This window comes from Ursus americanus, chromosome 20 (genome assembly GCF_024610735.1).
Source record: "Ursus americanus isolate L20-20 chromosome 20, mUrsAme1.1.p, whole genome shotgun sequence".
NCBI classification, from domain to species: Eukaryota; Metazoa; Chordata; class Mammalia; order Carnivora; family Ursidae; genus Ursus; species Ursus americanus.
The window spans coordinates 4442217-4460729 of record NC_142146.1 but is presented as its reverse complement, the minus strand read 5'-3'; the positions used below and the strand labels follow the sequence as shown (position 1 = coordinate 4460729).

The window sequence follows — 18513 nt, the reverse complement described above, 5'->3', positions numbered from 1 at the left end:
TTCTGTTTGTATTTTTTGAAATAGCTTTAGGAGAATAGGTATTATTTCTCCTTTGAATGTTTGGTGGAATTCCCCCAGGAAAACCGTCCGGTCCTGGAGTTTTGTTTTTTGGAAGGTTTTTTATCACTGTTTCAATCTCTTCATAATTAATTGGCCTGTTTAAGAAATCAATTTCTTCCTGTTTCAGTCTTGGTAGTTTATAGGTTTCCAGGAAGTCCTCCATCTCTTCCAGATTGCTTAATTTATTGGCATAAAGCTGTTGATAAAAGTTTCTAATAATCCTTCCAATTTCATTGGTGTTGGTTGTGACCTCTCCCTTTTCATTCATAATTTTATTAATTTGGGTCCTTTCTCTATTCTTTTGGATAAGTCTTGCCAGTGGTCTGTCAATTTTATTTATTCTTTCAAAGAACCAGCTTCTAGTTCTGTTGATCTGCTCTATTGTACTCCTGGTTTCTAATTCATTGATTTCTGCTCTAATCTTGATCAACTGCTTTCTCGTGCATGGATTAGGCCTGTCCCTCTGTTGCTGTTCCAGCTTCTTGAGGTGAGAATATAAAAACTGCATTTTAAATTTTTCTATTCTTTTGAATGAGGCTTGGATGGGTATGTATTTCCCCGTTAGGACTGCCTTTGCAGTATCCCGTAGGTTTTGGACCGTTGTGTTTTCATTCTCGTTGGTCTCCATAAATTGTTTAAATTGATTTTTGATTTCCTGGTTTATTGAATCATTCTTGAGCAGGATGGTTCTTAGTCTCCAAGTGTTTGAGTTTCTTCCAAATTTTCCCTTGTGCTTGAGTTCCAATTTCAGAGTGTTGTGGTCTGAGAATATGCAGGGAATAATTTCAGTCTTTTGGTATCTGTTGAGACCTATTTTGTGACCCAGAACATGGTCTATTCTTGAGAATGTTCCATGGGCATTAGAATAGAATGAGTATTCTTTGGTTCTGGGGTGTAGTGTTCTATGTATGTCTATGAGGTCCAACTCGTGGAGTATGGCATTCAAAGCTCTTGTTTGTTTGCCAATTTTCTGCTTAGGTGCTCTGTCTATTTCTGATAGTGGAGTGTTGAGGTCCCATACTATTAATGTATTTTTTTTAAAGATTTTATTTATTTATCTGACAGAGATAGAGACAGCCAGTGAGAGAGGGAACACAAGCAGGGGGAGTGGGAGAGGAAGAAGCAGGCTCATAGCAGAGGAGCCTGATGTGGGGCTCGATCCCATAACGCCGGGATCACGCCCTGAGCCGAAGGCAGACGCTAACCGCTGTGCCACCCAGGCGCCCCTATTAACGTATTTTTATCTATATGTCTCTTTATTCTGGTTAAGAGTTGGCTTGTGAGGAGTGCCTGGGTGGTGCAGTTGTTAAGTGTCTGCCTTTGGCTCAGGGCGTGATCACAGCGTTCTGGGATCGAGCCCCACATCAAGCTCCTCCGCTAGGAGCCTGCTTCTTCCTCTCCCACTCCCCCTGCTTGTGTCCCCTCTCTCACTGGATGTCTTTCTCCATCAAATTAATAAATAATATCTTTAAAAAATAAGAGTTGGCTTGTGTATCTAGCTGTTCCCCTGTTGGGGGCATATATATTTATAATTGTCATATCCACTTGTTGGATACATCCTTTAAGAATAATATAGTGCCCTTCTGTATCTCTAATTATAGTCTTTAGTTTAAAATCCAATCTGTCTGATATGAGAATTGCTACCCCAGCTTTCTTTTGAGGTCCATTGGCATGAAAGATGGTACTCCATCCCTTTACTTTCAGTCTGAATGTATCTTTGGGTTCGAAATGAGTCTCTTGTAGACAGCAAATGGATGGGTCATGTCTTTTTATCCAATCTGCAACCCTGTGGCACTTTATGGGAGCATTTAGGCCATTTACGTTGAGACTGATTATTGAGAGAGATGATTTTAATGATGCCATGTTTCCTGTGAAGTCTTTGTTTCTATAGATTGTGACTTTCTGTTCTGTATCACTCTTGAGGGCTTTTTACTTTTATAGAACCCCCCTTAATATCTCCTGTAGGGCTGGTTTCATGGTTATGAAATTGGTCAATGACTGGCGATTCAGGAAGGTCTTTATTTCTCCATCAATTCTGAACGACAGCCTTGCTGGATAAAGGATCCTTGGCTGCATGTTTTTCTCTGAAAGAGCTTTAAAAATGCCCCCCCAACCCTTTCTCTCATTCCAGGTCTGTGTAGACAGGTTTGATGTAATTCTGATAACTTTGCCTTGGTACGTGAGAAATTTCTTTGCCCTGGCCGCTTTCAATATTGTATCCTTGGATCTAATATTTGTGAAATGCACTATGACATGACGTGGTGTAGGTCTGTCGTGGTTGAGCTTGGGAGGGGTCCTTTCTGCCTCTTGGACACAAAAGCTTGGTTCCTTTCCTAGATTAGGGAAGTTTTCAGCTACAATTTGTTCAAATATCTCTTCTAGACCTCTGTTTTTCTCCACCCCCTCGGGGATGCCGATGATTCTGACATTGGAACGTTTCATTGAGTCAGTAATCTCCCATAACCTACATTCTTGAGATTGGATTTTTTTGATCCAAGTTTCTATTCTAACTTTCTCTTCTACTAACCCATCCTCCAATTTGCCGATATGTTCTGCCTCATTCACCCTGGCCGTCAGAGCATCTAGTTTTGACTGCATTTGCTTCATAGAATTTTAAATTTCTGCCAGATTCGCTCTCATTTCCGCCCTTAGAGTTTCTATATTCTCATTAACATTTTCGTTAATACTTTTTCCAAGTCTACACATCATCTTGATCATTGTTACTCTGAACTCCATTTCTGGTTATATCCATATCCATTAGCACTGTGGCAGAGGCCACAGACTCATTGTCTTTTCTTTGCTGGGGGGGGGGGGATTTCTCCTTCTTGTCATTCTGATAAGGAGAGTTTGCAAGGTTGTCTAGAGCCCAAATTATTGACCGGAACCCAGGCCGTGCACCCTTGTTTTATAGGGATCTTAGGGATGTGGGCTTCTTGATTTTTCAGCCTGCCTTCTGGGGGAAGGGCCTGCCGAGCTGATACTCAGGCAACCCTGTTTGGGTAGAGTCTCTGTGTCCCCTGCGAGGGGAGATGGGGATGGGCACACTGTGAGCCGGTATTTCCAGGCTTTTGTTCTCTGGTGGCTTTCCCTGGCGGTCTGCTGTGCCTCTTCTGAGAGTCAGAGCAGCAGCGGCCGAATCCCAGCCTCTGTCTCAGAACAGAGGGATTGCAGCCCATTCTCCACTGATGTTCTGGCCACTTTAACTCTGTTATTGTTGGTGCTGCTCAACCCTGCAGCGTCCCGGGATGTGCGCCCCACACCCGGCATCCCAGCCCTCACTTCCAGGGCCGGTGTGTCTCTGTCCTTTGTGTTTCTAACGCCGCCAGCCGCCCCCGCGCGCTCCCGGAGCTCCCGGTCTCAGTCTGGATCCAGTGAGTGCACTGGAGTTCCGTGAGAAGTCTGGTTGCTCGCGCTCCCCGCTCACGGTCACCGTCTGTTTTCTCGAGGGTGCCAGTCCACGAGTCCACCCGCTCCCCAGGGCAGGTGGCTACTGCTTCCCGTTGCCCGAACACGGCGGCTCCCTCCCCCTTCCGTTTATCTGCCGATATCTGTGCATGGTTTCATGGCTCCCCGCTTCGTACCTCAATACTCAGCGCTGGAGATGTTCATTTGTAGAGATCCAGATGCATCTTCCTGTGTCTCAGGCTGGTTCCGTGGATGTTCAGGCTGGTCTGGTACCTATCCAGCTTGAATCAGGGGACCGGCTAAAAAAGGGGTCCCCTACTCCTCTGCCATCTTAACTCCTCCATCCCAATTTTAGCATTTTGTACTTAGTACCTTGAAAGTGAAGGAAACACTGAGACAAATGGTAGAGGACATAAGTGTGGGTGGGAGAAGGTGTTCCTGATGAAAGGTCATGAGGTCAAGCATGTACAGTGGAAGGGTTTGGGAATGTTGGGCTTTTTCCCAAGGTTGAGCTGCCCTCCATAACCCAGTTGCCCCCCTCAGATGCCTAGCCCAGTCCTCTCATTTCAGAGACAAAAAGACTCAGGATCCAGAGGGGAAACTGCTGCAGAATGTGTTCCCTTCTCAGTCACAGGTCTGAGGCCAGAATAAAGTCTGAGGGGTCTTCTTGTTCAGCTCTATCTGTTCCTCCTGGTATGGTGACCTCACCCTATCCAAACCCATTTTCTTCATGCTACAGAACACTTCCTGGGGCTTCCATTTGCTGGGTCCAGTTTTGCCAATGCCATCTTGAGCTGCCCCAAATCTGGAAGTGCCTACTCCCGAGAAGCCTTTAGGTAACAGAAGGTGCCATCAACCCCCCTCCCACTCCCCAGCCCTGGAACTTCTCCCATTCTTCAGGTTAGGGAAGTGATAAGACCCTTTGTTAGGTTTATCTGCTTCTACCTACAGTTCAATTTGTCCAACAACCCTAATGAAGGCTTTTCCATCTTCCTCCCTTCTGCTGATGAGAAAGCTGATCACCGAGGGGTTCATTCTCTTCCCTGAGGTCACGCAGCATGGCAGCACTGGAACCTGGCTGTGAATGAAGCTCGCCCCCGACTCCAAAGCACTTGCAAGTCGTTTCTGTGCATTTCTGCCTCCACTTCCTGGTTAGTGTGACAAACTCCCAAGGCAGGTCAGTCTCAATGCAGGGTGACTACAGGTCAGATCCTCCTAGGCTGGTGGAGGCTTAGAGGAGAGATGGCATTGAATTGATCTTTGAATGAAGAACTGAAGTCAACTGGGAAGGAAAGCAACAGGGCATTTATGGAGGAAGGAACAGTGTGAATCAGGGGGAGCTCTTCTGTAGTTCTCAGCCTCTCGTTATTTATTCACAGCGCTGAGCCCTGACAGAGCACAAGGGTGAGAACTGTAGATGTTCTCGTGGCTCTCGCCCCGGATGAACCCCTAAGACTTGCCTCCTTTTCTTGGCCTTCACTGGCCACAAGGCTGGCACCCCTAAACATGTCACCCCAATCCCGTTCCTGCAGCTGTCTGGGCAGGACATGGAAGGACATGCCCCCTGGAGCTCATTTGGCTCTGATTGGCTGTGAGACTCGCGCCTCCAGGCCAGCCACTGAGAGGGGACCATCAGTTCTCCCTTGCCTCTGATTGGCTGTGCTAAGCATGTGCACAGATGCGCCCCTAGTTGGAATCTGAGAGCTCAGAAGGCGGTTAACCGCCCACCACCACAACGTTCCTTTTTAGGCTTGTTGGGTACTGACAGGTAACCGGGCTGAGGAGCCGCGGGCAGCCAGTCTCCAGGATGCGGGGCCAGCGATCCTGAGCCATTTCCCCTCCTCAGTGAGTCTCTCTAACTGTAGCTGGGGGTGGGCTGAGGGGTGGGGTCCGGGCTATTGGAGCCCCGGTCTTACCTGGCTTGGAAGGTTTACGGAGGGGGCTGGGAGGATTAAAATCAGTAATCCGCCATCGATCCCCTTTGCAGTAATTGGATTTGCCCTTTGATGAACACTTTGGCCCTTTTCTTCTTCCTCCTCCTCTTCTTCTTCTCTTTCTCCTTCTCCTTCTATCTCCTTCTCCTTCTTCTTCTTTTTTAAGATTTTACGTATTTATTTGTCAGAGAGAGAGACAGAGCGTGCGCAAGCGGGGGAGAGGCAGGCAGAGGGAGAAGCAGGCTCCCCTCTGAGCAGGGAGCCGGATGGGGGCTCGAGCCCAGGATCCTGGGATCATGACCTGAGCCCAAGGCAGATGTTTAACGGACTGAGCCACCCAGGCATCCCATTTTGGCCTTTTCTTAACTTCACATGATGCATTTGTTCATAATTAGAAAATAATGCATATTTGGTTCTTCAGATTTTAAGAAAAATTGGTTGTTACCCTATATAAGGTCCCTCGGGTGCAAAGAGAAAATTGGCGGGTGTCTACTATCCTCACTTTGATTGGAAGGGAGAATTGTTAGGATTAAGCTCCAAGAAGGAGCTGTAGCAGCATTCTTGGAAGAAAAGGAAGACTAACTTTTGAGGTAAAAGAAAACCATCAGGATCTCAAAAGATAAGGAAAACAGGAGTTGACCACCTCATAGAATGTTTCTAAGGGCCACCTGCGAGGTAACACCTGGCAACCACTAACCTGTTCTTAGTCTCCATCATTTTGTCATTTCGAGCATGTTATAAAAATGGAACCGTACAGTTTATAACCTTTTGAGACTGGCATTTTTCATTTGGCATAATTACTTTGCAGTCCAGCCAAATTCTTGCATGTATCAATACTTGTTTTCAGGAGAGGTTGGGGTTCTTTGTGGACCCATGGCCAAAGTGAAGTGATATGGGCTGACTCTTCTTAGCCAGATCTTAGGGGAAGAAAAGATAGCCCAGAGCACAGGCATTGGGTAGTAATCCAGACTCCATCACTTACCAGATTTATAATGTTGGCATGGCTGCTAATCTGTGTATATCTCCGTCCCCTTATCAACATATGAAAGATAATGAAACAACCCACCCCATTGAGTTATTGTGAGAATTGAAACAGACAGTAGATATATGCTCAGTAGAGTGTTTATGACAAAGTAAACATTCAGTAGTTCATTTACTAGGATTCTGTTTTTATCCATGTTGTTCATTTCAATGTGAGAACAAGATTGATTAGAGAACAAGATTAGGATACTGATGGCCAGAAATAACTTCAGCCTCTTAATTACCATTATTATGCTCTGACACAGTTAACTTTTTACAATCTTCAAACAAGATGTCCGTCCTCGGGGAGCCTGGGTGCCTCAGTTGGTTAAGCGTCCGTCTTCGGCTCAGGTTGTGATCTCCAGGTCCTGGGATTGAGCCCCACATCGTGCTCCCTGTTCATCGAGGGAGTCTGTTTCTCTCTCTCCCTCTGCCCCTCCCCCTGCTTGAGCTCTCTCTGTCTTTCTCTCAAATGAATAAACAAAATCTTCAAAAAAAAAAAAAAGATGTCTGTCCTTTCTCCACTCCTTGCCTCTGGCCCCACAGTTTTCTTTACCTTGGGAAATAGTCTTTAGCTCATGCATTCTTCATCTGGCCAATATATCTAGCAAATACCAACTTTCTCAGAAGCCTTTGTTCATTCCAACAAACAGCTACTTTTCTACTGTAGAACAAAATTCAATCCAACTCTATTTCAAATACTGTATTATCATATCTTTATCTCCCCCATAGACCTATGATCTTTTACCCTGAGATAATTAATACTCATCTTTAAATCCCCATTGTCCAGCACACTGCCAATCGTATAGGAGATGCTCAGTATAAGTTGTTCCATCAGTGAATGAAAATTAATTCCTATGTAGAATTGGGCACCCCTTGAATTTCTAGGAAAAGATTTATATTTGAAAGTATATGCACATTTTAAATTGGCAAATTGCCCTCTAGCAGTATCGTAATTTCTTTGTGGCTCTGTGATATTCCATTAAGTCATTATAGTTTAGTTATATAATATGATCACTTTGTAGAGCTTTATGGTGTGTTTTGTTTCATTACACATGTAAGCATTTTCATTTATTACTATACAATCTTCAGAAACATAATTTTTTAAAAAGATTTTATTTATTTATTTGACAGAGAGAGAGGCAGTGAGAGAGGGAACACAAGCAAGGGGGAGTGGGAGAGGGAGAAACAGGCTCCCCGCTGAGCAGGGAGCCCGATGTGGGGCTCGATCCCAGAACGCTGGGACCATGACCTGAGCCGAAGGCAGACGCTTAAGCCACCCAGGCACCCCAGAAACATAATTTTTTAAAAAAGATTTTTTCTTTTTAAGTACTCTTTTACACCCAACATGGGGCTCGAACTTACAACCCTGAGATCAAGAGTTGCATGCTCTACCAACAGAACCAGCCAGGTGCCTTAGAAACATAATTTTAATAACTAAATATGGTTGTTGTTCCTCAGTTTAAGTGTTTCACTATTTTTGGGATTTCATTTGTTTTCTCTGTTTTGGCATTCCACATAAAACTGCAGCGATCATCTGTACATAAAGTCATTTCTGTCTTTATGGGGCAGGGGAGGGGCAGAGGGAGAGGGAGAAGCAGGCTCCCTGATGAGCAGGGAGCCCGATGCAGGACTCGACCCCAGGACCCTGAAGGGAATTCTTAACTGACTGAGCCACCCAGGCGCCCCCCCCCTTTTTTTTTTTTAAGATTTATTTTGGGAGGGTGGAGGAGGGGCAGAGGGAGATGAGAGAGAGTACCCTCAAGCAAGCTCCCTGCTGACCTCAGAGCCAATCACAGGGCTCAACCTCCTGAGTCTGAGATCATGACCTGAGCGGAAATCAAGAGTCGGACGCTTAACCGTCTGAGCCACCCAGATGCCCCTGGATTGTTTTCTAAGAAAAGATAACTGGAAATTGGATTACTGGATCATTTTAGGACATTTGATACATAGTATTAGCATGATTTTATTACCATTTAAAATATGGTGAAAATGATAGGCTAAAATGGTATCTCAGATCACTTTTTACATTTTCTATTGGGATATAATATTGAAATTATGCCATCATGATTTATTACCAGTTGCATCTCCTTTTCTGGGAGTTTTCTTTTTTCATTTTGCCCAATATTGAAGTCTTAGTGTTTTTCTTATACTTTTATATATGAACCACTTATATTGTAAAGATATGTGCTCAACATACAGTTTTGAGATTCTATACATATGATATTGTTCTGTGTTCTGAATGTATAGTATTTAACAATCAAGCAAAATTTTTTGCACTCATTTAGCTAATATTCAGAAGTATGAGAAAATAAGTAAGAAAATAGAATATTTAGTATTTTAAGTATTAAGAAATGTGAAGAAGAAAAAGAAAAGCAGAGTGGAGATTAAGAGAACATATAAGGGGGTTGAAACTTTCATTAGGATAACAATGGGAAAACAATTTTTTGGTAAAAACTTGAAGGGAATGAGATAGCTTACTGTACATATCTGAAAGACAAGTATTTGAAACAGGAAACACCAAACACAAAAGACCTGAGGTAGCAACATGCTTGGCATCTTTGAAGCAAAGGCAGACTGGAGAGAGAAAGGGGAGATAGTGGACAGTGAAGTTAGAATATTAAGGGTAGATCATGTAGTCATAATGGGGTGCTGACTTTTCTGTATATTTAACAGCTTCATTTAGCTATAATCCACATACTACTAAATTCACCTTTTTAAAATGCACAATTCTGTGGTTTCTTGTATATTCAAAGAGTTGTACAATGATTATCAGAATTTTATTTATTTTTTAGTTTCAGGAGTAGAATTTAGTGATTCAACACCGACGTACAGCACCCAGTGCTTATCATGGCAAGTGCCCTCTTTAATACCCATCCCCCACTTAACCCATCCCCCACCCACCGCCCCTCCATTATTACAATTTTAGAAACATTTTCATCACCCCCAGAAGAAACCCCATACCCATTAGCAGTCACTCACCATTCTCTCACTCTTTTCTGCCCCAACCCTCTGTAACCAACTTTCTGCCTTTATAGATTTGCCTATTCTGGACATATATAAATGGAATACTCTCTGTTTTTCTGTGACTGGCTTTTTTCACTTACCATAATGTTTTAAAGGCTCATCCATGATATAACATGTACTAGTACTTTATTCCTCTTTATAGTTGCATAATATCCCATGCTGTGGATATACTATATTTTAATCTCTTCATCATTTAATGGGCATTTAGGCTGTTTATCCCTTTTTGGCTGTTATGTATAATGTTTCTATGAACCTTCATGTGCAAGTTTTTATATGGATATATGTTTTTATTTCTCTTGGGTGTATACCTAAGAATGGAATTGCTGGGTCACATGGTAACTCTTTTTAATTGAGGAATTGCCAAAATGTTTTCCAAAATGGCTGCACCATTTTTCATTCCTACTAGTAATATATGAGGGTTCCAATTTCGTCAATCCTTGCCAACACTTCTTACTATTTGTTTTTTTGTTTATAACCATCTTAGGGGATGTGAAGTTGTAAATCATTGGAGTTTTGATTACATTTCCCTAATGGCTAATGATGTTGAACATCTTTTCATGTGCTTATTAGCTGTTTGTATCTCTTCTTTGGAGAAATGTGTATTAGCTCCTTTCTCCATACTATATTTGGTTATTTGTCTTCTTACTGAGTCATAAGCATTTTTATATATTCTGGATACAAGTCCCATATCAGATATATGAATTACAAATATTTTTCCCCATTCTGTGGCTTCCTTTTTCTTACTTTTGTGGTGGTATCTATTCTTAAAAATTTTTATTTATTTAAGTAATCTCTATACCCAATGTGAGGCTCGAACTCATGACACCAAGAATGAGTCGCATGCTCCACCAACTAAGCCAGCCGGGCGTCTCTCACTATATACTTTTTAGAGAGAGAAAAGTTAAAATTATTTAACTTAGTAGTATTACAAAAATACTGGACACTTTGAAAGAATGTTGGAGCCCTTTAGGGATCCTCAGACCACACTCTGGGAATCACTATACTGTTAAGTTAGTTTCAGAAGTAGAATTTAGTGATTCATCAGTTGCATATATCACCCAGTGCTCATTACGTCAAGTGCCCTCGTTTATTTTTAGAGACAGAGAGAACACATGCATGCACACACACAAGCAGGGGTGGGAGTGGCAGAGGGCGGCAGAGAGAGAATCTTAAGCAGGTTCCACGCCCAACACAGCGCCGGACACGGGGCTCAGTCTCACGATTCTGAGATTGTGACCTGAGCTGAAATCGAGTAGGATGCTTAACTGACCGAGCCCCCTGGGCGTCCCAACTTTCAGTTTATTTTAGATGAGTACATTATATCTGTTTTTAACTTTTTAATTCTGATCTCTGTGATGACAAGGCTATACATTCATATAATCAATCAGGCTACGGCCCTTAAAATAACTGCCAAAATGAAGCATTACATTTTAGCTTGGGGGCAAAATCAGTAGGAAAGATCTGCCATATGATGTAACAGCTGGGGTAATATCTTTATCATGAAGCTAATCATGTGAATTTTGCCAGCTTTTTAGGTTATAGTAAGATTTTCTCCCCAAATATTCCAAGCTCCTTCATGATAAGCTATGAGTGCTAAACCATAAGGTGTGTGGTGATCATATGTAAGAATTCTGAAACAGCTCTCAATTTCATGAGAAGGAATATATTTTCATATATAAATTTTCCACACATCTAAGAATGATAATATTTGGATCCTCCAAATTCATTTTGAACTTCTGAATCTAAGTGTTAGATATAAATTCAGATTGAGGGTCGCCTGGGTGGCACAGCAGTTGAGCGTCTGCCTTCAGCTCAGGGCGTGATCCCGGCGTTACGGGATCGAGCCCCACATCAGGCTCCTCCGCTATGAGCCTGCTTCTTCCTCTCCCACTCCCCCTGCTTGTGTTCCCTCTCTCGCTGGCTGTCTCTATCTCTGTCGAATAAATAAATAAAATCTTTAAAAAAAAATTCAGGGGCGCCTGGGTGGCACAGCGGTTAAGCGTCTGCCTTCGGCTCAGGGCGTGATCCCGGCGTTCTGGGATCGAGCCCCACATCAGGCTCCTCCGCTATGAGCCTGCTTCTTCCTCTCCCACTCCCCCTGCTTGTGTTCCCTCTCTCGCTGGCTGTCTCTATCTCTGTCGAATAAATAAATAAAAAAAAAATTCAGATTGAACTAAAAACTGCTTACATTACCTCATAGCACACAACCCATGAGAGGTCCTAGCATGCAGATGAGGATGTGACAGTGAGTTTGGAGTTCACAGTCAACTCTGGAGGCAACTGAAGTGCCGAACAGGAACTCTTAGAGAAGCTGAAAGAAGCTAAAGCATTTTAAAACATACAAAATGGGTGAGTTTTAATAGTATAATTCTAATCTGGTTATCTCCTGGTTTGCAAAACTTAGTTGATTAGCAGATTTGCCCATGAATAAATGATGTTACACTCAAAGTGGAAAAGGCATTTCTTTGCTTCATGATTCTATTTTTATTTATTTTTTAATTCTTTTGGGGAGGAAGAGAGAGCAAGGGCAGGGGGAGAGGGAGAGAGAGAATCCCAAGCAGGCTCCACACCCAGTGCTTAGCCTGACTCAGGGCTTGATCTCACGACCCTGAGATCATGACCTGAGCCGAAATCAAGAGTTGGTCACTTAATCAACTGAGCCACCCAGGTGCCCCTGTTTCATGATTCTAAAATCAGTTTTGTATGTTAAAATATGCTTAACGTAGCTTGACTGACACTTTTGACCAAATCGGTTCCACTTCTCAATTATATGCAGGAGTGATCCTTTCCCAGCACTCAGTAAGCGATTACAACACTTCTTCATTTTCTCCTTAAATAAATCAAGGTATTCAAACATATCTTAGAACTGCTGATACCGTCCGCTTGTCTCATAAAGTGAAATGAGCCCCGTTTCAAAAAATGTATGAAGGAGCAGGGTTTTTATGATCAAGACACACTGTTGTACCATGGATAGCTCTTATTACATTAGCTTATTAGTAGTGCAGGCCGTTGTGTATGTGTGAGTATTGCTCATGTAATAATTTTTGTACCCAAAAGTATATGTATACGGGCACACACACATATAAGCTAACACCCCCCCACACACATATTTTTGCTGGATAATATCTTCACTATCATTTTGTGTTATTACATACAGTTTAAATATTTTCAGAAAAGAGCAAAAGTTAATACTTTCTACATTAAACCTTTTTAAGGTTTTTATTTATTTATTTATTTATTTATTTATTTATTTATTTATTAAAGATTTTATTTGTTTGTCAGAGAGAGAGAGCACAAGCAGGGGGAGCAGCAGGCAGAGGGAGAAGCAGGCTCTCTGCTGAGCAAGGAGCCCGATGCGGGACTCGATCCCTGGACCCCGGAATCATGACCTGAGCTAAAGGCAGATGCTTAACCTACCGAGCCACCCAGGCGTCCCAAAGATTTTATTTTTTTTAAGTAATCTCTATACCCAACATGGGGCTTGAATTTAAAATCCCAAGATCAAGAGTCATGTGCTCTACCAACTGAGCCAGCCAGGCACCCCTCTACATTCTGTCTTAAAGTAACTTTTGATAACATATGAAAAGTGTTTTTTGATTGAAAATGCATTTTGTTTTATATTAGGTATCACTTCTTATCTTGGAATGTTCTCGGATGTTATGGCACAAGGGAACCACGGTGACCATGTGGGTGTAAGGTGCATGCTCAGCCATTCCTATTACATCTCCCTCTCCACACTGACTTCTGTCCCTCACGGAAGCTTCGTACATCCCAACCCCGAGCCCTGTGGGGCTAACATTAAGCACATTCTGGGACTGAGTGTTGCTGTGGGAGTGGCAGGGCAGTGGCAGGGCTGGAGGAGGCTGGGGGAGAGTGAGGAAAGGGGTCTGTATTCCTCAGGGATGGGAGAGACAGTGTTTGACGCCCGGGGCAGTGAGGAGGGAGTAACCCTAAAGGAATATGGCCCAGGGTTTCTCCCACTGCTTCCCCACAGTCTCATTTTCCTTTGTTGCAAGCCTGGGTTTTGCACTCCGAGGCCCCATTATTTGGGTCATTATGGTGCCATTCTTTTCTGACATATTTTTTTTGTTTTGTTTTTCCTTTCCCCTAGACCAAAAAAAGATGGTGGCGACAGAGCATGGTGCCCCTCAGCAGCCTGCTTTCCAGTCTCCACAGCTGCCTCCTGCCTCCCCAGGTCCCCCATCAGGATTCTCAGGGCTGCAGGAATAACATTTTTTTTTTTTCCAATTTCCTTCCTCATGGTGACTCCACATGTCACCCTGAGGGCCATGGTAGCTCTTTCTCTGTAGTAGTTACTGTGATACTCTTTATTCCTCTCTCATATATAAAATGGCAGTATTAAAATTGCTTATACTGAATGTACTGCCATTTCCAAACCTATTTGCATGGTGAGATAAAAACATACTCTTTAAATATACAAATCTGTATTTGTGTGTTTTGTGCCTCCAACTCTGTGTAGCAAGGAAGGGACAGAACCTTGGGTTAAGGAGTGAAGACGCTCAGCCAGGGCTGGCAGACTTCAAGGTAGAAAGTCAGGTAGGAGGGAATTGGTTACTACAGACAGAATTTGGCGGATTGTGTGTGTGTGTGTGTGTGTGTGTGTGTGTGCGCGCGCGCCCCTGCACAGCAGTCCCTGGGGAGGAGAATGGGAGTGTGCAGGGAACACGCCCTGCAGAATTGTAACCCTTGTTGGGTATCTAGCTCTATGGAAGGGACCATTCTTCTTTGGGCTCTAGTTGCTGTTCCATGGAAACTCTGCTGAACATCAACAGTCTCCCACTGTGTTTTTAATAGTGGTTCCCAGGGTCGAACACCTGCAATTTCACCAACAGGGCTACAGTCTGGGGAGTAGTCTGGGGCTTCCTAATAATGTAAAAAGCGTATCTCTGGAACAAAGTCACTGAAATCGGTCTCCATAATTGAATGATTCAACAAGTAAACTCAAAAATCGAATGGTTACATATATGTTTCTCTTGATTAGGTACAGCAGATTAAGAGGCAGGAGTGTTTCCCCAGCCCTGCTCTAGTCTTTGGCACTCTTTATTGGGGGACTTTGAGAAAAGGGATGAGCAATGTTCTTAGATCAAGCATACATCCTCATCCAGACTCTCCCAAGTTGTTCATCACCCAGGGGTTAAGATAGAAGAAAGGGCAATGGGATGAGGAGCCCTACTGCTGGGGTGGATGCTGGGAACAGCGGCTGGTGTTTCCACTCTCCCACTGGTCTCAGTGTTGAGCCATGATTGACGGCATTGCTCACTCCACCAACGCAACCGCCTGGAGGCTCGTCCCCGTGGCACCTGCTTGGCTCTGATAGGCTGCAAGGCTCGTGCCCCTCCATGTGCCATTCAGACAGGGCCCTTGTGAGCTGAGACATTTCATCCTGAAATCTCCATTGCTTGCTATATAGATGTTCAGGAAATCTTGTTAATCACTGAATGAATGTTCACTTAAGAGAACTGGCCATAGCTTAAATTCCTAGGAAGAGATCTCTTGGTCAAAGAATATGAACGGTTTAAATCTGAAACATGTACTGCCAAATTGTCCTGCTGAAAGGTTTTTCCCATTTATATTCCCAAACAGAACTTTCTGTGGCTACATAATGTCCCAACGAGCTGCCTTAGCTTACTTTACATTGTTGTGATGATAGTTACGACATGCTTTGTTACATTTGATATGTAACCCTTTTCATTTATCACTGCATTGTCTTCCTAAACAATTTTCATGCCTATATAAATGGTTCATAGAGTGTTCCGCAGTTTACTTAGCTTTTCCCATATTGTGGAATTGGATTTATTATCATTCTTTCAATATTACACATAAAGGAAGCAGTGATCACCTTTAGACATAAATGTTCTTGTGTTGTTTTCTTAGGGAAAACAAATATTACCAGGTCATTTCATGACTCTCCATACATATCATTAGTGTAATTTGATTACCTCTTAAAGTGTTTGTGAATAGGATGGGATAAAATGGTATCTCAGAATAATTTTAGCTTTTTTTTTTCCTTTTTAGGAAGACTGAACATTATTTCATTATCATTTATTACTAATTGTTTTTTCTATTTGGTGAACTGGAATTTTTGTACCTTTTGCCCATTACTAAGTCTTAAGTGCCTTTGTAATTTCATATAAAGTAGTTCATGTAAGATATTCATTCAGCAAATAATTTTGTGCATTTCCCATGTGTATAACATTGTAATAGGTGCTAGAGATATACTAGTTAACAAAGAAACAAATATCCTGCATTCATGGAGTTTAAATTCTAATGTGTGAGAAAAGAAATAGAATATTCAGTCTTTTATTTGTTTATTTATTTTTAAAGATTTTATTTGAGATAGAGCAAGAGAGAGTGAGCACGCGAGTGGGGGGTCTGGGCAAAGGGGCAGAGGGAGAGAGATAAGCAGGCTCCCCCCGAGCAAGGAACCCAATGTGGGGCTCGATCCCAGGACCCCGGGATCATGACCTGAGCGGAAGGCAGATGCTTAACCGACTGAGCCACCCAGCCGCCAATATTCAGTCTTTTAAGTAGTGATAAGTACTTTTGAATTGAGACACTTTCATTTTTTATATTTTTTCTTCTATTTAAAAAGTTATATTCTATCCTTTTAGAGTTTTCCCTTAAAATTTAAACTACAAAGTTAATAAAGTTTTAATATAGGACTTTTAAAATGTGGGACACTTTAGTTCTGACCATTCTCCTGTTTGATTTATTTATTATTTTCAAACAAAAGTTCTCATATATTTATTACTGAACCAACATACTAGTGCAGAAGACTAGTAACAGAGAAAAGTCATTTCCCCAATAAAACATGCCTATTGTTCAGGTAGTAGTGATGTTTACAGAGTGACAGGATGTGAGCACGTGACCTTCATGCCGCATAAATATGTGTGCCATCTCATGTGCGACCCCTTACAGACCCAGCTTGGTTCTTTTCCAGTGCCTCCTCTTGGAGTTATACCCGATTTTTTAAAATCAATTTTCATCCGAATCCACTGGGGAATGGGACAATTTTGTTCTTATTTCTTGGCCAGGAATCCCTTGATCCCGAAGGTCTTGTGAGAGGACATGGTGAGGAACAGTCGACTGCACACACTGCGACGGCAGAGTGAAGGAGAGAGCTCCTGGTGGTTTGCATTTTATTTTCAAACAATATTTTAATTCTACCTCATATTTACTTACCTTCCAAATTATACAATTTATTCTTGTTTTATTCGGTTAGGTTTTTTTTTTTTTTGAGATTTTATTTTTAAAATTTATTAGAGAGAAAGCCCGAGCAGGAGAGAGGCAGAGGGAGAGAGAAAGGGAGAAACAGACTCTCTGCTGAGCAGGGAGCCCCACATGGAGTTAAATCCCAGGACCCTGGGATCATGACCTGAGCCGAAGGCAGACGCTTAACCAACTGAGCCAGCCAGGCGCCCGTATTCCGTTAGTTTTGCTACAGAAATAAATGTTTACTCATATTTTGCTCCATTGTTGCATCTCACACCTTCCAGGATCATTCATGATTTTCATTATGAAAACTTGATGTTTTAGAAATAAAATTCAAAACCTTTTCTCTGTGCAGTAGGTAAAAAATGCATTAACTGAGAAGCCTTAAGATGATATAGAGACGCTGAGGTCCAATGGATACGAATTTTTTTCTTTGTGGTGCTCTTCCTTAGTGCTCTGATAGATTTAATAAAGAGAAAGGGTAAAAGAAAGACTGATCTTTAAACTTTTTTTTTTTAAAGATTTTGTTTATTTGAGAGAGAGACAGCACAAGCTGAGAGGAGAGGCAGAGGGAGAGAGAGAAGCAGATGCCCCCTCCCCCCAGCAGGGAGCCCAACACGGCGCTCCATGCGGGGCTCCATCCCAGGACCCTGGGATCATGACCTGAACCAAAGGCAGACCCTTAATCAACTGAGCCGCCCAGGTGCCCCTTTAACCTTTTCTTCTTCATTGTTTTACAAAATATTTAAGTAATCTCTACACCCAATGTGGGACTCGAATTCAAGACCCTGAGATCAAGAGTTGCGTGCCCCTCCCACCGAGCCAGCCAGGTGCCCTGATGTCTTTAACCTTTAAAAGAAAAAAATGAGCTTCATGAAACTCTAGCCATGATCCCTTATGTAGGTAATCTCTGCAATTTTATAGTAACTCCAGTTGGTAGAATATTTAAGTTTGTTTTTATTTAATAAAATGACCAAATGGCTAGTATCGAAGCTATTTAGTGTTCTTAGTAAGAATGACAAAAGGCTTACAACCCTTCTGCACACTACAGTGTGGGGTTGTCTCAAGGGAAAGTTGTATACTTGTTTGAGGTGCGAGCTTACGTAGCACTTGTTTCATAGGATTCTTTTATATATTTTAAAGTATATTTTCTGGAAAGAAATGCTGTCTCTGAGCTTTGAAGGCAAAATTTTAAATTTATCATTAAATAACGTTCTTAAATCAGGCCAGTGTAAATTGGGAAACACTACTGTGCCTGCTGCTATCCAGTGGCAATTTTCCCTAAAATAGCAATTTTCAAAGAGTGGTCTTTGGACCCCTGGGGCTGAGAGACAGGAGGTCCCTGTGACCCTTTCCAGGGGATCCACTCATAATAATACCATAACTTTATCTTTTTCACTCTGTTAATATTTGCATTGATGGTGCAAAAGGAGGAGGATGAAGCCGCTGGCACCTTTAGGCAAATTGTGGCAGTACCACAAAATTGTACTAAAAGAGTCCACCCTCTCCTCCACCATGTGATCCCAGTGCCAGTTTTACTTAAGCATATCCTTGAGGACGCAGGAAAAATGGATTCTGTTATTTCTACCCTCGAATTTACATGGAATTCTATCTTACCTGGAAGAATGACTTTCAATGTGTAAGTATCCAAGTAAGTATTTTGTAGACATTTTATTGAGAATGAATGAGGCGAGCCTGTCATTTCAAGTAAAACAGCTGACAGTATTTGATGCTAATGATAAAGTTTGAGCTTTCAAGTGAAAATTGTAATCTTGGAAAACTCATATCCACTACTATGAAATGACAGTTTCTCAATACTTAGAGTCTTCTGATG

General features: G+C 42.4%; 1 pseudogene; it reads right to left on the bottom strand.

Moving 5' to 3' along the window:
• Nucleotides 1-16379: 16379 nt before the first annotated feature.
• LOC123792791 (putative ribosomal protein eL39-like 5) lies at nt 16380-16537 on the bottom strand (annotated as a pseudogene).
• Nucleotides 16538-18513: the final 1976 nt, after the last annotated feature.